Below are 22,319 nucleotides of genomic sequence, written 5' to 3'. Positions count from 1 at the left end.
CAAATTGACCCATTTTGACTTTCCCTTAAAGGCCCAATTTCCCCAAATTAGCCCCAATGTCAAACAAATTGACCCAATCTTGCTCAATTTCAATTCCAAACCAAAATTCAACATCCCTAAATTCTTTCAATTCCAAACCAAAATTCAACATCCCTAATACCAATTGAAACCAAATACAAACCCATTTTGACCCAATTGCAAGCTCAATTTCACCCAAATAAAAAAGCCCCAATTTTGCCCCAAATTGATCATATCCTCAAATGTCACCAAATTGAAAGCCATAAACCCAAAATTTCCACTCAACTTCTTTTCAAAATACTTCATGAAAATCACCTATACCAAATTTAACCATTAATTGGGCCATAGCCAAGCTCTAGTCTAACCCAAAACCAAGTCTAACACAAAATCCCCAAATTGACCCTATGTCCAAATTCCACCAAATTGGACTTCCAATTCAATTCAAGATCACTTGACATCCTTTTAAAAATCTTCATGGCATCTCCATACACCAAATTAAACATTTAATTGACCCAAATTTTAAAAGCCCAAGCCCGCCACATTTAATTCCAAAAGCCTAAATTCGAAGCCCATATGACATCAAATTTCTTCCCATCAACCATTCAATCAAAATCATTCCATAAGTTTTAAATCCATGATCAAGTCATTCCAAATCATGCCTCATAATAAACCCCACAAAAATACCCCATAAATTGAAAAATCCCTTTTCATGCAAATTGACCAAGCAAATTGATCAAGCCATGAAGTCATCCCCAAGCCATAGGTGAGCAAAATGAGCCTTTGCCACCTCACCAAGCTATGAATGGAAAAAGGAGAAGCCACTTTAAAGCTCTCTCAAAAAAGGTTTTAACCCTTTTAATGACACACTCTAGCCCATGCTTAGCCAAATCCTTCACATAGGGACCTCTCCACACTACTTGAGCTAATCCACCTGACCTTGGTCAGCCATGGGGAGTCACCCAAGCTCATTCCAATAGAGCTAGACCCATGGTTGACCCAACCTAGCCCAAAACCCTTTCCACTTCAATTAATCAGCTCTACCCATGCATAAACCCAATTGGCTTCACATTTGCTCACCACTGACTATCCTTAGTGGGATGGTGACCTGACCAGGCTGCTACCTTGGCTGTCGGATACCCAAACCCAAGATCCCAACCTTGGCTAAAACTCAAAATTGAACCCAGCTGAGTTGCACCAACTCAATTAGACACTTTCACCTTTTTTCCCTCCACCTAAGCAACCTTCCAGCCACCTCAGCCACCATGGCCTCCCCTATTTAAACTCACTCTCCAATACCAAGGGAGGAGAGGTTTAAAATTCCTTAGGGAGACTCTACCAAATTGTTCCCAGAGCATCTTCAAGACCTCTTGAGTTTAACCCAACCATTCAACCATCTTCCAGCCCTCTTCCCCACTGACCAGAGCCAATTTCTCAGCCTAAGTTTGAGCTCGAAACAGGACACCCCTCAAAACTCCACCAAATCTAAATTAACTTCACCCACACCATCCCCTGAGTTAAAGAGGAAGATCCCCCACGAAGCTCTAACATAGACTTTGATCAACCCCCTAAATTGGCCTTGATCGATTTCATACCTAGGCAATTCACCACAGCCCAATGCTTCATCTGAGAGCACTGTGGACTCAACTCAAGCTTCTAGAAGCACCCAATTGAGGCCACACCTCTTGGGAAAAGGTATTGAATTCTCCCCCTCAAACCAAACCTATTTTAATTCTCCATTCTTATAGACTTGATTTAAGATTTGATTAATCGTATAGACGTGTTCTCCTAGTCTAGGCGTGTCTATAGAAACAAACCACACTTGATTTGGTTGAGTATCGAAAGGTTAGAAGGTGGACGGTTCACGGGTTGGGGGACTTGAGGATGATGACAGAGAGCTGTCTGATCGCTTGTGTATCGGACTGACGACTGAGATTGCGTTGGATGAAGTCTCGATGCGTGAACAACGGGCTGACTCAGCTTGCGGTGTCCAACCAAAGCGGACACGTGCGCGGTTTAGAGCTGCCTAGGATGCACTGGCACTGAGCTGGATAAGTAAATAAATCTAGATTTTCTAATTTATTTAAATGATTAGAACTTCAAAAATTCATATCTTTTCATAGAAAAATCATAAAAAAAAAAGAAAAATACCCTCATGCTCAGTGAATAGAGGAGAATAATGTGGAAATGGTTTCATGTCTATTTGATGCATGTGTGAGTTTTAATTAATTAAATAGTGTATTTCTTATTTAAATATTGCATATGCATGGTCATTTCACCATGGCATGGGACCATTAAGCTTTTGATCTCTCTATTGTGACGTATCTTCCCTGACTTTTCCAAGGTCAGGGGGCATCTCTAACCATAGATTCTTAATTTTCAAGCTAATGGTCCCAGTTTTGATATAAAAGTCATAGAAATTAGAATATTCATTAAAAAAAATACAAAACTTGTTTTGGTAGGTTCAATGTGGTCGGAGGATCTTAGGGAAAAAATAAACTTAGATTAACTCATTAAAAATAACCCTAATTGTCATTAAACCCTAAAAATGAAAAAAATTTAAATTGGAAAAAATATAAAATTAAATGGCATAAAAATTATCCTACACTATAATTTATTGTTAGAAGACCTCCCTATAAAAATTTCAAATCAATTGGAATTAATTTGAGCATTAAAATGGATTAATTAAGTGAAATTGCATTTTTGGCACTAAAATAATTATAATAATTAAAATACAATTAAAAAAATCACCAAATTGGTTTTGGGAGCTCCTTATTACCAGAGGAACCTAAAAAATAAAAGTGTGATTAAAATAAATATTTCATTTTTAAGCCATTTTTAAATATTTAAATAATTAAAAATTCATTAAAAACCATAAAAATTGCAAGATTGTAAAAAACACATTAAAATGTCATATTTGGCTTCCTCATGACTTGGGACCAATTAAAATAATTCTCCTAATTTTCTAAGTCAAGATATTAATTTTTAAAAGCTAAAAAATGAATTTTCTTTAATTTTTCACTAAAATAATTCTAATAATTAAAATATAAACCACAAAATTAGGAAATTTATTTCTATAGGTTTCCTAAACTTGAAGAGATTTAAGAAAAATAAAAAACTTAATTTTCCACTTAAATAATATTTTATATTTAATTAATACTTAAAATAAATAAATAATTCTAATAATTAAATTAAACCTCTAAAAATCATGAAAATTAGTCCAACTGGTCCTCTGACCTAGGTAAACTTATAGTATTTTTCTTAAGGATAGAGGTTTTGTTTTGGTTGAGTTATTGAATTTTCATTAAAAATCCCTATTTTTGCATTAAAATAATTATAAAATTAAATAAATTCATAAAAAAACACATTGTCTCCTCTGATATTTTAATTAACCCATGAGTGGAGTAGCATAAAAAATTTAAAGACATTTGGGTTTAATTTAATGAATTATAAGGTGTTAATGCCCTAAAAGCTAGATGTTAATTTTGAAATTTAAGTCTTATTATTTAGGCCTAATCAAAGGGGTAATAAATGATCTTAATCGACAAGTCTTGATTGAAACATGAAAGGGATAAATGGTAGCAATTAGTCTCACTTTGGTTTCATTAAGGATAAATTTGTAATTTCTTAAATTGATGAAATTTTGGAAGAGCAATTAAATAAGAAGATATTGAGGTTGGGGGTTGAACTTTGGAAGATTATAACCCACTAATTTAAAAACCTAATTAATGGTTTTAAAATGATTTATGATTCCTGATAAGGATTAAAAATATAAATATTTAAATTTTCTTAAAAATTACAAATCTACCCACTAAGTTTTAAGGGTTTAGTGGTGAACTAGGCTTAACCAAAATCTTGTCTAATGAGGTTTAGAAATGACTATAAATAATTTGAAACATTTTTAAAACATTAAAAGCCCATATTTGAAAATCGAACCGACCAAGTTTCATAATTAAGCTAAATTGCCCCCTAAGGGCCTTTACCCGTATAATTCGTAAGTGAAACATCAAATGATAATGACCTCACTTATAGGGATAATTAAAATATCAAGATTCATTGAGCATAAGGGTATGAATTGGGTGAACCACATAACAAACATAATAAGACCAAAATGAACTCGAGAAGATTTGAAGGACTATGAAATGTCTACGGTATTGCCCAGGACCTTCACATGATTCTTTGGAAGTCTCGGAGGACACTTGGACATATTATGATTTGCTTGATGGAGTCATCCCCAAAAATGAACAAATTATACCCACTAAAGTATGACATAGGGTTTGGTAGACACATCTCAAACCTGTGTTCTCTGCTTTTCCTGCAAGTATGTTTTAATTCCTACAAAATTATATGTACATGCATTGCAAATATTGACCTTTCAGGTGGAGGAACGAGAATAATCGATAGGTACGCTTTTAAACTATTACATTGTAATTTACTTTTATTTATCTTTCTGTTCCTGTCATTTCCTACCTATTAACTTGCATGTTAAACAATAAGGTCACCCTGTATGTCAAAAACTAAAACTTTTAGGATAGCCACGGAACTGAAACCAAAACCAAAATTAAAAAATCAACAAAAGATAAAATGTATTGCCACAATAGTCAAAATATAAGACAACTCAAAATTTAATCACAAACAAAACAAAAAAAAGTGTAACTAAATTAAAACGTCTCTATCGGATGATCAGGAATCCCTCGGAGGAGGTAACCTATGGTTGCTAACGAGATTTCACACTGTCTGAATGAAAGTATGGAACTCACTAAGTTTATTTTAGTAAATTCATTTGGACTAAGTGAGTCCGAAGAAAATAGTAGTGCCAGAACGAGAGAACCGTGGGATCCTAACCAGTGTCGCTCTAATCAAATTTAACTCCCCCCATAATAATTAAATTTAAATTATCATTTAAAACTTTAAACCTTAGACTTTAGAACAGCTAATTCACGAAGGAGCCTAGAGATAGCTTTGTGGGTAGCCTTCTACAACTGCGATCTGCAACAACACGGGGATCTGCAACAACATATCCTTTCTTAGAACTAAACAATAAACCATAGGATTTTGAGGTCGTCTGCCAAGTGTGACATAAATCTTTAACTTCTATTTAAGCCTTTTTATGACTCTGTGTAGCCTTGCTATACAATTTAAGCCCTAACATATTTTAGGATTCTGAGGTTATCGTTTGTCACGATTTAAATCCTCACATCTTCCAGGTTATTCATGTGACCGTCTCACGCGAATGTAAGCCCTAATTAATAAAATTGGCAGGATGAAACATTTGAATGATTTCTTCTCGAATTTGAAGCCAAACCATATGATAGCTTGGGAAGTCACTGAGGTTCTCCTCATGATCCATGACATCCCCTAGTTCTTCTTCCTTTGGATTCTTCCTTTGGATTCATTGGATTCAAAAATAAATGTTTCAAATTTTAGTCATTCCCATTTCACACCTCTTTGTCTAATCTCTTAGAAAGTCTTATCTTTTGAAATTCTTGAAGACAATATCATTTGATTTTTATTGAGAGTTTTCTTAGGTGACTTCGGTTATCGGTTATCATGTAATTAACTATAGGGGCTTTGCCTTATAGGAAACTTTCAAGAACCCAACTTAATATAAACTCTATTTAATTTTTTGTATTAAATAGGGGAACTTGTCGGTCAACATAAAAATGGTCTTTTGCAGACTTAAACAAATGCCATAAATTCTTTAATTTATTTAATCGAGTCATCACCAGTAAGTAGTATGTCTATCCTTTGAGATAGATGCATTGCTCTCGGTATTAAGCTCGTTTATCTAAACTACTGAGGATATAAGATCAGTTCAATCTCGTATTTTCAAAATCTAAAATATTACCTTTTCCAAAATTATATATATAAATTAAATTAAATCAGGTGTCGGGATATCCATTATGGCGACCGACAATTTCAAATTTGGCGACCGACAATATGTATCTTTTTCTGTCGTGTCCAAAAATCAAAACTTTCTTGAACATAGTTTAAATCTTCCTTATAAAAATCTTCACATTGATCTAATTTTCCTTCTTGCTCATGTTCCAACTCTTTCATTTCTATTTTTTAAAAAAATGACATTCACTTATATATCTTATCACATCCATTCTATAGCATTCATCATCTTTACCTTTTATAGTATATTTCATTGATTTGAAAATATTAAACATAACTGTCTAATAAATTATTTGATCATTGACGCACATAGTTATTCCTCTTTCTACACATCTATCATTGCTCTTCCTGTAGCTAGGAAATGTCTCCTGAAAAGGTCTCCCCAAAATGATAGGTATCTCCTTATCTTCCTCCTTATCCAGCACAATGAAATCAACATGAAAGATAAATTGATCCACTTTCAATAAGATATCTTCTATAACTCCTTTAGGATATGTTATCAGAGTTACAAGTAACTGCAGAGTTACAATAGTAGGGGATATTTCTCCTAATCTTAATCTTTTAAATGTTGATAATGGCATAAGGTTAATGCTTACACCTAAATCACATAAAAGTTTCTCATAAAATTTGTCTCTGATTGCACATGAAATTGTGAAGCTACCAAGATCTTTAAGCTTTTTAGGAAGCTTTGTTTGAATTTTAGCACTGCACTCCTCACTATGTACAATAGTCTTGTTATCTTCAAACTTTTTTTTCCTGTTAAGAATATCATTCATAAACTTCACATAGCTTGACATTTGTTCTAAGGCTTCAGCAAATGGAATATTGATTATAAGTTTCTTAACAATTTTCATAAATTTTAAAAATTGTTTATCTAACTTCTATTGACGGAGCCTCTGAGAAAATGAAGGTGGTGGTTTTTCCCAGTCAACTTTAAGTGAAGAAATAGGTCTCTCTCAACATTTTGAAGGGTCCTCTTGAGACTGTTGGTCCTTCAATCTCTTCTCTCTCTACTTCAGTCGCTTTTTGAACTCTTCCTTCCAATTCTCTTCTGCTTCTAAGTTGAACAACGTTTACTTGTTATTTATTCTTGTCTTTTGGATTTACTTCAGTATTACTAAGAAGTGTTCCTTGGGATCTATTACTTAATGAATTTGTTATTTGTTTCAATTGATTCTCAATATTTCTAATTGTAGCTCCTTGACTTTGTAATTGATTTCCCATTTGTAACACCACTTCTTCTATAGATAATTATTTCTCCTTAAATTGTGGATTACTGTTAAAACCCGGAGTATAAGTTGGTTTATAATTACTATTACCTTGGTTGTTCCAGTTTCCGAATGGGTTTACTTGGTTGTTCCCCCATTGCTCATTATTACCTCCTGAAGTATTATTCCAGTTAAAGTTGGGATGGTTCTTCTAACTTAGGTTTTGAATATGGGTTATTCTGCTTGTTGTTTATGACATTCAAAGTTTCTAATGATTCTTGAGAATCTACCATTTGGTCTAATGAATTTTCTTCAATCATTGAAATTGGTTGAGAAAAATTCATTCCAAATGGGTCTAACTTCCTTGAAATTGCAACAACTTGATTTGCTAAAATTGTAAATGCATCAGATTCATGAATATTGGTTACTTTCTTAGGATTTACCCTTTCAGAAGGCCATTAAAAATTATTGGTAGTCATTTCTTCAATTAAAGCATAAGCGTCATAAAATGGTTTTGACATCAATGAACCATCAACAACGACATCGATAATAGATCTAAGAGATCCATCTAATCCATTGTAAAAGGTTTGAATTATTAACCAATTTGGTATAGCATGGTGTTGACACTTTCTCAGTAGTTCTTTAAATCTTTCCCATGCTTCATAAATAAATTCACCTTCAAACTGACAAAACGATGTAATATCATTTCTAAACTTCACAGTTTTTTTATGATGGAAAATATTTAGCAAGGAATTTCTATGCTAAATCACCCCAAATTCTGATAGATCCATGTGCTAACAGATGTAATCATATCTTAGCTTTATCCCTTAGTGAGAAAGGGAAAAATCTAAGTTTATATCATCATCTGATACACCATCATATTTAAATGTAGCACACAATTCTAGAAAATTGACAATATATAAATTTGGATCTTCAGTTGGTGCTCCCCCAAAATGATTATTGGATACCACTTGGATAATAGCGGGTTTAAGTTCAAATGAATTAGCCACAACAATGGGTTTTTAAATACAACAATGAAGTTCATCCACCGTAGGGTTTGCATAATCTCTTAAAAGGTCTAAACTCTTCAGTATTTTTATTTATTTGATTTTTCATTTCTTGAATTTTTTTATTTTCTTCAGTAATTTTTAATTTTTTAATTTTCTAATAGTTCTTTCTAATTCATAATGTAAGGCACTAGTCTTGTAGAAATTGAAATACACAGACATTACTATAAAACACATAAAATAAAATAAAAATACACAAACAAGAACTTTATATAAAAACAACACTACAATATTTCTATAATAAATCTAAAAATTTAAATAAAATTAAAAATTTTGCTTTCTAAAAATCTTTTAAAAATTTTGCAATTCTCGTTAATTTTCCCCAGCAACGGCGCCAAAAAAGTTGATCCTGATTCTCTTTATAGATGTCAATGCGATGTATGCGATTATATGCTTAATTTTTATAATTATAATTCTTAACTTACAACAAAGCCAAAAACTTGATTCCAAGCAAAAGCTAGGTAAATTCTTAATTTAAAAGCAAGAAAGAATACAATTATAATATCAAATATGTGATACTACACAAGTATACATATCGTTATCAAGTAATATGAGTTATCAAGTAATATGCGTTATCAAGTAATATGAGACTTTTTTATTAAGCCTCGAATATCGAACCCACAAGGAAAATATAATATGTACTTCATAAAATAGGAGAAATTAGATAATAAAATTCTACTTAGCAAAAAATTCTTATTTAAACTCTAGATACTAAAATAGAAATGAAAGTTCAATTCTTTTTGTAATTTTTGAGTATTGAGAATAAAGTAAGCAACTAACTAACTTAACTAGATATTTGCAAAATGAAGGCAATATAAATAAAATATCTTTTTCTTCATCTTGAATCAGTAAAAAAGTATAAGAATTCTATTGTGAAATTATTTTAATTGTGTTGTGCCAAATATGAACAATAATATTCTTTACCCTTACTAGAGATGCTATAAAGAACGTTGGCTAATTTATACTTTAAATAGTCATGAAGACGGGTTAGATAAGAAAGATACTAGCTCTCACTCTAGAGTTCCCTTTTCTCCATCCACCTGGGGGCTAACCTGGGGGCTAACATGGGGGCTAACATCTCATATAAAAACCTAAAATTATAAATCAAATTGGGGGCTTTAGTTTGTCACTCTAAAGTCCTCTAGTTCTATACCCTTCAAAGTTTATTTTCCTATTTATTTGCATTCAACCCCATGAACTACATTCTCATTCATGAAATCAAATGCGATTCTTATCATTTATTGACGCCATTTGTTGACTGAGACAATATCATCTCGGATCTTACATGTTCTCGCAATAGGTATTAACACCTTAATTTGTCAAATCAAGAAGTAAATGAAGTATAAGATTTAACATCATCACAACTTCTTCTAACATTTAAGTCTAATACTTCACACAACTTCCCTCCAATACTTAATCACTTACCAATTTAAGGAAAAAGATAAGAAATCTACTTAGAATTCATGGAGAAAACATAACCACACTTGAGTTTGAAAGTAGCAATCATGCACACAAACAAGAAGTCTAAATTAAAACAAAATATAGTCACAAAGATAAAAAATTATCTGAAATTGCTCTCCACCAAATGTCTTGAAGTTTTTTTGAGTCTCTTTAATTCTCTTCCTTCACTCACAATACAAAATACAACTCAAAATAAAAAGAAAAGATGGGCGGCAGTGGTGGCGATAGGCGGCGGCGTATGTGGTGGTTGACACTGGTTGGTCTGGATGGATGGATGATAATTGGCCTCTTCCATGGATGATCTAAGTCTTCTTTTATAACAATCCAAGATGTGCTTAGGCGTCTCCTTAAAATGTGTCCTCATTCAATGAATCTTCTAGAAGTTGCCTCCTTTCGAAAGAAAATTGAATGAATTTTTGTGTCCATTAACTATTTCCCACTTTTTTACCAAGGGTTGCTTCAAACACCTCTTCAAAAACTCGTCCAAATTCAATGAATCTTCAAATAACTACTTCTGGCGCTTAAGCGCGGGGTACCTGACGATTAGGTGTGGTTCTCTCTGTTTAACTGACGTGTAAGCGTCAGACTTGGGCGTTTAGGCGCCACAGTTCATTTTTGCACATTCTTTATTTCTCAAATTTGATTCTTTTTCACTACTTTCATAATTTTTCATCCATTTGATTGTACCTTAAAAAAACACACAAATACCTTTTATTAAAGCACAATATCTCAAAAAAAGGTATAAAAATATGTACATAAAGACTATATATTTTAATTGTACCAGAGAGCAATGGAAGAATGATTAGAATATTCACGTTAAACTTTAGGATATGAAACAAAAGTAAACTATAGGGAGATGCAAATATATATGGAAATAATATTTGATGGGTTCAAATTGGGGTTTAAGGAATTAAAACCAGTTTAACTAAACTTCTTTTTGCACTCGGGAGGGGATAAAGATGAGAACTGCTCCTATTTGTCATTAGTCACAATTTCAATTTAAAGTATTCATTTTCTTACACACTACTTAAATCATTGCAAGGGAGGGTAGTTTTATATATTGGTTATCACCAATTCAAATATATTTAGTAGGATCACTGTAGGAGTAAATCTTTAATTGTAGTTTGTAATTTTGTAGAACTAGTTAGCACAAATTAAAACCAACTTTATTTCCAGGCTAAGACTAATTTTAGTAGACTAAAACTTCTCTTAAGTCTAAATGCCATATTTAAACATGAAATGATGCTAGCCAGCGGATATAGGCAAGCACCAAATGACATATTAGTGAGATCTCATCTTAATGCACGGGGCGACTTTTTCGTTGATTCTTTTCACGAGATCCCATTAGAACTTTCTCACATCTTCCTTCTAGACGTTGACATTCACACGCGGTAGGTCCCATCATTTCTCCTTTCAGAGAGATCCAATCCAAGTTTGTTATCCTCTTTTTTTGTGGTTGAGGGTTTTGTTATTTTGGGAAGGTAAAAACAATGAGAGTTTTAGGACTAGGAATACAAAAATGACAAAAATTTTAGAAAGGTGAGAAGGGTATTAATTAAGAGGCGATTATTGTTAATAAATAAATTTAGGCGTACTAAACAATATTATTTCAAGTGATAATGGTGCGTCTATACATCCCTCAAATAAATATATAAATATTAAAGTAATATATGTCTGAAGGGGGTGCACATTAAATTAGTGGTAATTTGCAAGGTCACCTTGTCCTCGATGTTTCTTGTGCTTGTAAAATATGTAATATGTAATATATAATCCCCAAATTGGGTAATTTGAAGATAGCAAATTGCTGCCCTCCGGTTTCTCCTTTCCCTTGCTTCCCTACTTTGTTTTTCCGAACGATTCCTTCTTGAATTGAAAGGGAAGACAGCTTGAACCAACGATTCCCGTGGAAAGGAATCCGTTGCCGCCGGATATCTGCTTGTCGGCATATTTCTGGTCCTAAGGTATCTCGCTGCTCTCATGTGATTTTCCCCATTTCTGAACGCTGATTCTCACGTTCAATCGATAATGGGATCCTGTTTCCAATAAAACTCTTGATATCGATTCCATGTATTTTTGTTGTTTTTATACTTTTGTCTCACGATTAATTGTGTAGACTGTTATCCCAATTGTGTTTGTCAGATCGGTGGTCGAGATTCCATTTATAGGTACTGAAATGTGAAGTTTAATAGATGAGTATCTGTGATAACAAGTCAAATGGTTGGCATGTTCCTCTTTGAATAAGTTTTTGTCCAATCTTTCTGAGGTGAAAGTTGTAGGCGGAGAACTCTATTGTCCTAGCCGGTTGGTGATTTTTTTCTTCTTTAATGCAATGAAGTGCCAAAATCAGAGGGCTTGGTAGTTCGTTGTTATGGTTTATTGACATATTTGGGTTACATGGAATTCCATATGATAAGATTTTATAGTTCAATTCTCTCCTTTTTTAGCAGATAGTTTGCTTGATACGTTGTTTTTTTCTTAAATAATGTTTTGGGAAACTGCTGTAGGTCTGATTTTGGTCCTTTGATGTATATATAACTAAACTTCTCAAGTTTGCTTTGTGCTTACAGTGGGTGAGGCAGTCTTCTTTTGTTTGTACGACCAATTTTGTTTCATAAGAGAAGAATCATAATTCCACACACTATGGTATTTAATTAACGAGCACACATGTTTGCAAGGTCTTTTAATTAAGAGGATTTAGTTACAATTTTTTTTATTTAGATTTAAAGTTTCATTGTGACGTGGGACTATTGTAGAAAGATTAGTAAGGAAAATGGAAACTAAATTTAACTTGATTCAAAGTTGTATAAAATAGAGTTAAGGGTAATGAGTCCTAATACTTTTTCTCACTTGAAGTAATGAAGATGCTGAATTTCAAAACCCTTGTTTCTCAAAATTTTCCTATATAAAATCATACTATATTATGCACATTTTGTTAATTGCTATAAAAAATGGAAATAGCTGTGTTGTCCGGATTACAAACCGCCTCCTATTGTTCTCTATACTGTTCCTCCTCAACTTGGTTCTTCTTTGATTGCATAGTGACAAGCGGTCGTAAAGGCGAGTGAACATGATAACAAGAGGTTGGGCTGTAGAGTACAACACGGTGTTGGAGAACAATTATAATAACCTATCTTAACCCCCTTTTTCTAAATTGGACCTGCCCAACCTAGTTCCCTCCCCCATCGCCTTAGCCGAACCGTTTTTTACCTCAAATTGGGATCCTAGGGTGATCATAAGAGAGCGAGTGAGTCGGAGAGATTGAGCAAACGAAGAGCAAGCGATGAGTGGGAGGAAGGTGGTTGATCTAAAATAGAGCAATAATGGACGGTGGCTCTTAGGATACACAACATGGAATCTAGATTGAGGAAGAAATTTTGATTCAATGGCTTTGTTGGCTTCAACTTATTAGGCGAGATTTATGGAGAGGATGTTGGGGAAGGCAAAAAAGAATAGAAACACTATATGTTTTTCTCTATTATTTTCCTTCTTTGCCGTTGTGATCTTCTTTGTTCTTGGAGAAACTAGGTAAGCTCTTAAAATTTTACTATAATAATTTTGTTTGTTATTTGGCAATGAATTCGGATTGTGCTAGGTGGCTTATTGAAAGATAATTGACATTATATTTGAACCAATATCCTTAATTTTTTTTTCTTCTTTCATGAGAAATTATGGAAATTCATATATACATATGTATATGTAGCTAAAAATATTTTATTGGATTTTTATAATTAATAATACTTCCTGCAAAGTATTACTAATTTCCTTTAATAAGCCCTTATTAGATAGGAGGTTTGTTAAGTGTAGAATTCTTGATTTTGATGAGCTCAATCATGGGTGGAGATATATTGTTCTTATTATAATGAAGGTATAATTCCCCAAGCATGTTCTTCTTGATAAAAGCATTTGATGGTGATTGTATTTTCTTAATGGAATTCTTTATGCAACTCAAAAGAGAATTTGATTATTAGTTTAGAAGATGGGGTTTGAAGGAAACATGAAACCATGGTCAATGATATTCACTATATAAAGCATTATATAACACATCAATAGTTGGAATTCATTAATAAGAATAAATTGGGGAAAAATTCAAAATTATTTCCTTTTGGAATATGCTTAAAGTGGTTGTATTGACTATTTCATAGGATCATATATATATCTCTGTGTGTGTGCGTGCGTGTGCGTGCGTGCATGTGAGTGTGCGTGCGTTCTTGTGTGCGTGCGTGTGAGTGTGTGTGCGTGCATGCATGTGTGCGTCTGTGCATGTGCGTCTTTATATACATGTATATATATTGTTAGGTTTGTTATATTAATAGTTGTATAAATTTTTAAGAAGTTTATGTTTATTGTTTTGATTAGTGAGAATTATTTATTGGCCATATATCATAAATTATTTTAACAGTGTTAGATGATAATATAATCTGCATTAATAATTTTTTTTGTATTTTTAAAATTACATAAGCTGTGCTTGTGGGCATAATACATGTATTGTCAGTAAATTCCTTTAGGGAATTTGTTGATGACTCTTTTGGAAATAGTTGAATTTTTATTGGTTTTTGCTTATCTTATTGTTTTTTGGGTGCCGTATAAAACCAATTATAAACATGTACAAATTTAAAAAAATGATAAATGATTGATGAGTTTTTAATGGATCTATATACATGGCGTGCTTTGATATAGATGTTTTTGCATTTAAACACAATAATCATTAGTATCCATATAAACTTTTATGAGCACTATTGAATAAAGCACTATTGAAGATTTAAATATCGGAAAATATTATTTTTTTAACACATCCATAATTTTTATGCTATAATACATATTATTATTTCTAATTTTTCTATTTTATAATTTTTATGCATCATTTATTATAGTTTATACTCAATCGGTGGGTATTTTTCTATTTAGTTTTTTTTTTTTTATAAACTCACATCTATTATTTGATGATTTTCAGGTTGTCGCTCGTGCATCTTCTGGAGAAGAGTTTTTTGGTTCATGCTTCAAGTATATTAGGGGACGGTGATTAAGGTTATAAATCATTTAATTGTGTCAATAATGATTTATTATGCGTCGAGTTATTATAGTAGTTAAATTTCATTTATATTTTGTTGATAATTTAACGTGCTACTGGATTTAGATGCTTCGATGATCGTATTTGTAGAAAAATATTATTAAAATTAAGGTTGTACTTTTTGGAAATAAATTCTTATTTAACTCACCTCAACTTGTAGGGTTTTAGTGATTTTCTTCTCAATTTGGTGGGTAGGGTGAGAACAATTTCATTTGTCATTACGATGATGTGATTGTAGCCGTGGGAGGTAGACCAGTGGAACATCGGTGTTCTTCTTCCTTGATAGTTTTCTCTCATGGTAGTAGTAGTTATGATCTTTTAATATTAATGGGATGTTGAGATCCTTCGATTGCAATGATGGGCAATTATGGTGCTAGGAGGTTTGGGCAGTGGAGCATGTATGCTCTTCTCCCTCATGGGTACTTTTGTCTTATAGTAGGATAGTGATAAAGTAATAATGAGAATGGATTGTTGACTTCATTCATTAACCATCGCTAGGAAAATGCCATCAGTAGAGCATTTGTGGGAGGTTGATTAGTGGATCGTTGGCGGGAAATATTGAACCTTTTTAATGAGTTTCACGATGGTGCTAGTTTCCCTTTCTCCACACCTACATCAAAGAATACCACATTAATACTTACCACGTGACATGCTTCCTTTTTCCGAGCAAACTACTTCAAAGCTATCATTGGCCTTGTAAACACAAGCACATTTAAAAATTTAATAACTAATGAAACAACCTAAAAAGAATAAAGAAATATGAATAACTATTTATTACACTCAAAGAAACTATCATACTTATTTTGATATGGTACATTTTGCTCGTAAACTAGTGCATATTAAAACCATACAAGTAATGTCACATTGAAGCACATGCACACACTCACACCCACACCCATATCCACACGCATGCATGCGCACAATATATGTGTACATGTGCTATATGCGTACATGTGCACACACATCCACACACGTAAGCACATGCGCATGTGCATAGATGCACACACGCACGTTCACACATGCACACGCACACGTGCATGCACACACACACATGCACATAGATGTTATGCATTTCAAAGAAGAAAAATATGATGAATTATGACAAAAAAAGAAAGATTTAAGAAAAAGTAACAAAATTTGCAAAGAAAATCTTTTAAATAGTGTTAAGAGTTTACCCAAAATACTATAAAGATTGCAACTTTCTAGTTGCTTCCTCTTATCTTATATGTACATGAATGAATCTTTTACTTAATTTTGCATGGTGAGCAAGCCTAACGCTCTGCTAAATCTAGTTGACATAAGGGAAATGCTAGGAGATTGCTGAAATTTTGTCTGATTCTACTTGTTGAAAAAAATAAATAAAAAAAATCTTTTTGGACTAAAACATGAAGAAAAATTAAAATATAAATACCTGTCTAGAACAAAAAGGAGAACTTTAAATGCAATGTGTACTAATACAGGATAATATGTAACACAGATGAACTTATAGAGATGTTGAAACTCACGAGCAAAGAATAAAATCTTTCCGTATTCGGTAAATTGAACTTGAACTGTGAAATGTATTTGGCAAGCCCTTCTATTTATAAATGGAGAAAAATTCTAATGAGTTCCACTTGAGTAAAATATGAATTGCATGCAAACAAACTATGACTGTTGAAAATACATGATAGATTCTAACCAGTGACATTCACAACTAGATCTATAACACATACATGCAAGCAGATATAATACATTTATTAAAGTTCAAAATGTAAATTTGCCTGTGTTTCAATGTTAATAAATTCACACAAATAATTTAATATGTACAAATTACATAATATGTAAGTGCATCAAAATATGTGCAAATCTTGTTCTCATATGCTTAAATATAAAAATAAAAAATTATTTTGATGAATAAAAATTAGATAAATTTGATTTTGTCTCACCATTCAGGTTTGTCCTTTATGCGAAGCAGATTGGAGTAGATGAGGCCTTTGCCCTATGATAGACATTCATTTAATATATTTTGAAAAAGGGGTAATTACATGCAGAGCACCCGAAACATTGCTATTTACAAATCTAGCACCCTCTTTTATACATTTTCCATATTCTCACTCAAATATCAAAATTCATTATAAAGCCCTAACCCATATTTTTCATTTTTACCAAATTCTCAGTTGTTCCATCGTGAAAACATAAATACATTGGTTCAGAAGTTCAAAAATAGCACATGCGTGCTATATTTTGTAAATAGTAATGTTTCGGGTGCTATGTATATAATATCCCTTTGAAAAATTACAATAAAGGGAATAATTTTTAATTCTCCCTGTCACTTCAATCAAATAAACTAAACATCATCAAATACTCGTGTCAAATACCTTTTCGTGCATACGTCTTGTAGTTATTTTTTCTTTCATTTGGATAATGCTTTCAAAGCTTTCTAGAAAGAAAATTTAATTTTTTTTAAAATACAAAATTTTGAAGTTATCTTGCTTGTGCAAGAACCGACAAATTCCAACCTAAATATCTTATCCTATACATGTAGGTGTAGTGTGAATGTGGTTCTTGATGTAATAAATAATTAAATTAGATGGATGTGGAAATCATGAACCCTTATGGTCACATATATTACACATCATAGCCAAGTAGGTTTATTTTTCAAAAAATCAAGCTCTTAACTTACAAAGAGAAATGATTCTAACATTCCATTTTGATGATGGTTGCATTGATATAAAATTTCAATCAAAGGAGACCCTATTATCAAAAATGACCTTAAATCTGAAGAAAAATTAAATTGGGCTTATATCTTTATAAAAATACAGAAGTCCAAAAAAACTATAATATAAAAAAAAAGACATTTCATTTGAATTTTTTATCTAAAGCTAACCAGTAAAATTTGATCCATCCCTTACATTAATTTATTGAGAGTGATAAATTTAATAAGATAATCTAAGCTCACAAAGTGTTCATGCCATATCAAGTATATTTTTGAAATCTCTCAAAATCTCATGCCAATAAAGATGTTCTACTTTTCTTTTGATCTAGTAATTTATAACAAAATTGTAATGCTAAATATAATTTTGATTATGACTCTTTGACGAGGTCATTTATTGCAAAATGAAATCATTATATTATGGTGATGCCCAAAATCCCAAAAATTTTTCAATAGCTCAATTTCTTAAGCTGTAAATTATATCCTGCATCTTATATGACAATTTTTTATAGTTATCCTTGCTTTATAAGGTTCTATTGGACGATGCAACCACAATCCTGTGAGTGCTGAGAACGATCTTTCGATTAGCTTGTGTCAACTACTAACTCAAATTAAGTACGTTGGGTCTGTGATAAATTAAGACAATAAAAGCATTAACTTTAATCAGGTTATACCATCTCTCGCAAACCGTTTCGAGCTATGACACTAAATTTTTTCTATCTTAAATCAAATTACTATTATTATAAGATAAATTTTTAGTGATTATCAACTTGCTTTAAGCAAGAGTTCTCTCTTGTTTAGGAGGGGTGAATCATAAGGACTTTATGTCTTTAGAAAATCTCAACTAGATCACAAATTCCTCACAAATTGAGGGTGAAATCTCCGAGTAACATCTTATCTAAAATTCAATTTGTATTCTACATATTTAGTTCAAAACCACTACTCTCACAAAATGGGCAGCATCACGATCGGACCTGGGGCTTGGAAATAAACAAGACAGATATAGACGACCGGATGATGGGAATTAAAATTTTCTTTTTTTTCCATAACTAATTATTAACAAATGAAAGAGCTAATAATCAAATTAAATTAAACAGTATAATTAAATTTACTTCATCACTATTTGTTTCGCATTTTCTATAAAAAAATTTTCTTCTATCGCTCATCTTGTAATCACTTAATTAAACCTGAAATGTTAAGTTAGAACAACAGTAAGCTTAAACAAAGCTAGTGAATGTTTTACCTTCTAAACCACAATAATACTAGGAAAAATTCAGTGAATCTATCTTCTTGGCTTCTCGATCCTTCCGCTTCATTTCTCTTTTTTTTTTTCTTTTGGCTACCCGGCTCTTCACTTCCTCTTCTTCAGTTCTTCATTTCTTTCCCCCCAGATAATTGAAACAGGACATTACAGGCAGTGCTTGAATTTTCAGTGCCAACATTCACACAGATATATCTACCCTTTTGAACATACAAAGCTTCATGCTTTGAATAGTGAAAATTTGGATTCTAGATATGCTACTTTAATTTTGTCTCAGGATATATGTTGAATCCTTAAATTGCAGCTAACATTTTTTATGATGTAATTGTTTTTTATTGTCTTGAATTTTGTTTTGTTGAACAAGGAAACGTCTTGTAGCATATCAAGAAGTGTGAAGGTGTGTCTTCCATCATTAGTTAAATATGAAATTAATATCCTGAGCTACTGGCAAATTAGTGATCTCAGCTATGTAAATTAGCAGGAATCTCCGTAAATTACACATGCTCTTTCAAAATGATGTAGATCAGTTGAGATGTTGCAATTGTGGCTAGTGTCATCTTCCCAGGCGGACCTCATTTTTTTATTATTAAAATTTTATTTCTTTATTTTTGTTACTTCGTTATGCAATCAATTGTTGTGATTTTTTAGGTCCCAATTTTGATCGGTATGGGAGATGTGGGTGTCCCTGTTGGAAGTTGCCTGTTTGCTATGGCAGACCCAAGGTTGCTGAGATTGTTTTCCCTTCAGACCTTCTGGTGTTGTGTAGATATTTTCTTACTGATATCTTTCAGTCTTCTTACTAACTTGCAGATCTGTTAAGGGGTGTGATGTAGGGTCATACTAGGGTCTAAAATTTCTAATCCAGATATATTAAGTGATGCAAAATATAATTTAACAAAACATTTAAAGATTCACATGATGAAGGCTATTACTCCAAAAACAATGATAGAAACTAATGTAGATGAAAGATTTATGGCATTCTATTAAAAAATAACAATTACGATTTAGGATCACTTAGTCACCCACGTAATTGAAATATCATGCAATCGACATAAATCCAAATTATAGCAAACTTTAAACAAAAATGAACTCCTAAGAAGAAAGAGACGTAAAATAAATTCTGGAACAGAAGTCATTATAAACAAACCTCACTGTTGTTCAAGCTTGGAATTCTTCAATTCTCACACTTGATCAAGAATGAAAATATTGGAAGTAAAAAAAACAATTTGTACATATAAAATTTTAGTCATATAATTACTTTTTTTGAATGCCTAAAAAATCTTCTTTATAATCATTAAAACAACACTAGAAATAGCTGCACTAACTTGGTCACGATAATCACATCCATAAGCCACATAAACCAATGAAAAATCATCTGCAGAATACCCCCACTTTTTGCGATAACCTCAATGTGCAGCAGTCGAGGGTTCACTACAATTCTGCTGCAAGTACCTCAGGTCACACTGCAGTCCCGCAATGCATGCAGATGCACGAAGAATCTGCAAGATTGCCAATAGGTTTCAAAGAAGCTGCAAAGAAGTCACAAACTCCAATAGAAGGTAACAAAGAAGCTTTAACAAAGTCACCGGTGCCATTCTTGCTACATTCCCTAAAAAGTAATCTACCTATTGCATTAGTGTTGGCCATATTTTCTTTTTCACATTTGCTATTTCTTTATAACCCACACCATGTCTCATTGCATCTAGTTGAGAATAGATAAGAAATTATTTCCAGGGTTTCACTGCTATGGATGGCTGTTTCTTTTGGAGTTTTCATAGGCATTTTGGTTGACTTATATCTGCTGCTGATCAAGCTGGTGGAGCTGGATATCTTGGTTTTTGATTCCCAGCTATCCCTATTTTATTCTAGCTAAAGGTACAATGCTGTTTGCTATGTGCTCAACTATTGTAAGCAACTGCATGTAAGAGCAAATGGGCTTGGCATGTTATACAATATAAAATTTGTCGTCAACAAATTACTTTATTTATGATTTAAGATCTAAATAAAGTGATTAACAGACTTTAAGATTTACTAATGTGAATCATGTCTTCTTCTTTTTAATTTGAAATCATTTTTCTTGATATGTGGACAATTTATATATTCTAGTTCTGAAACTTGTTCAAATAATCCGTTTTAGGATAGTCTGCTGTCAAAGAGTATTTGTTTTAAGAAAGGTTTCATGATCTAGTTTCCTTGATCAATAGAAATTGTGGCCAAATTACCTTAGTGATCTTACTAGGTGACTTTAGAAAATGAACTTCAAAATTTGAATGTTCGGATATTCTCTGTTCTTGCGTCAATTTTGAAATGACCTTCATAACGTGTTATGAGAGGGCTAGGCACTGCAAAAGTCTACATTTTGGTTCAATCTTTAGGCCATGTGATCTAAAAATTCTCATATCTTCTTTTCTCAAGCTTCTATCGGAGAATTGTTGAACCCTTGTAATTGTTTCTAATCAACCAAATCAGACAGGCAATCCTAGAGAGCAACAAATGCTTGTTTACAGTAAAATCGTAGTGAGGAGCATGTTGTCTGATATTTGCAGCACTAAGAATGCATAGTTCCATGTTTATTATTTTTATGAGGCAGGTGCAGCTTTTCATTGTTTCCATGAACCCTTAATGTCTTCAAGTCATGGTTCATTTGCTTGAATAATCTTTACAGTCAGAGTGCCTTTGAGTGAACTCTATGGCGGGCAGATTATGTTCATCTTCTTTAAATTGGTTCTTTTCCAATTGAGGTCTATTTAGTATTTGTCTTTGACAATTGTAGTATTTTGAAGTGGAGCAGAGAATGAAACGGTATTAACTTAGCTCTGTATTTATTTGCTCAATCTCATTGGCTGTTGTTCAATCCAAGACACGTGAAAATAAAAGTTCTGGCGGGCTGCTCCAGCTTCTAGCTCAGCATGCTGAAGGAACTCGGCCTTGATAAGGTGGGACAATTTCAACTTGACTCAGGGCAAGGAAGTGGATTATATCAACTGGGTTGCAGAACAATTTCTGATTATGTTGGTTGGTGCTTTCTGGAACAGTTGGGCTTGTTTGAAAGTTTATCTTTCATGTGGTGCAGATGATCTCATCTATTTGTTGGAGCCGTCACAGCATTTACTTATTTTACTTGTTTCTGTCCCAGTTATCATTTTCTGAAGCAGTGAGATAATAAGTTAACCAGCTGAGGTTGATGAAGTTGGTATGCACAAGTATAACTTGTGAGGCAAGAAATGCCTTTCTGGTCTTTTCAGGATATAGAACCCTTGACATGCAACAAGATTTCTGAAAATTAGTCAAAGAAGAGCTTTGTCCTGATCTTAGGAGCAGCTACACATCTCTTATTGTCGGGCATTCATTGTGCCCATGAAGCTTCAGTTCACTTACTAAGTTAACAATTTATATGTCCTTTAGTGTTTCAACATCGTGGTGGTTCATGTTTGTTAAGCCATGACAATTTGGCTTTTATTGTACCATTTTTATATATTTTTGATCCAGAATCCTCAGTAGCCGCATCTCCAGAAGTGAATTTTCTTGTTATCTAAGATATTTTTTTTTTTCAGTTACAAGAGGGATTTATGGATAATGTAAGTGAGTTTATTAATGCTTATAGGGCATTATTTCATTAATGGATTTCTATTAAAGCTACTTTACCTTT

General features: G+C 32.6%; 1 long non-coding RNA gene across 3 annotated transcripts; it reads left to right on the top strand.

The window, feature by feature from the left end:
• Positions 1 to 11,363: 11,363 nt before the first annotated feature.
• LOC110038784 lies at positions 11,364 to 22,319 on the top strand. Of its 3 annotated transcripts, none has more exons than XR_002295457.1 (5): positions 11,364 to 11,610; positions 14,601 to 14,674; positions 19,319 to 20,229; positions 20,405 to 20,545; positions 21,531 to 22,319. It is a non-coding gene; the product is annotated as an uncharacterized LOC110038784 (long non-coding RNA). The 3 variants fall into 3 exon arrangements; XR_002295455.1 differs by having other exon boundaries at positions 21,444 to 22,319; XR_002295456.1 differs by lacking the exons at positions 19,319 to 20,229; positions 20,405 to 20,545 and having other exon boundaries at positions 11,369 to 11,610; positions 21,444 to 22,305.

The sequence above is a fragment of the Phalaenopsis equestris genome, unplaced genomic scaffold (genome assembly GCF_001263595.1).
Source record: "Phalaenopsis equestris unplaced genomic scaffold, ASM126359v1 Scaffold233848, whole genome shotgun sequence".
In the NCBI taxonomy this organism is placed as follows: domain Eukaryota; kingdom Viridiplantae; phylum Streptophyta; class Magnoliopsida; order Asparagales; family Orchidaceae; genus Phalaenopsis; species Phalaenopsis equestris.
The sequence above is the reverse complement of the archived record's forward strand: the minus strand, read 5'-3'. Positions and strand labels throughout refer to the sequence as shown.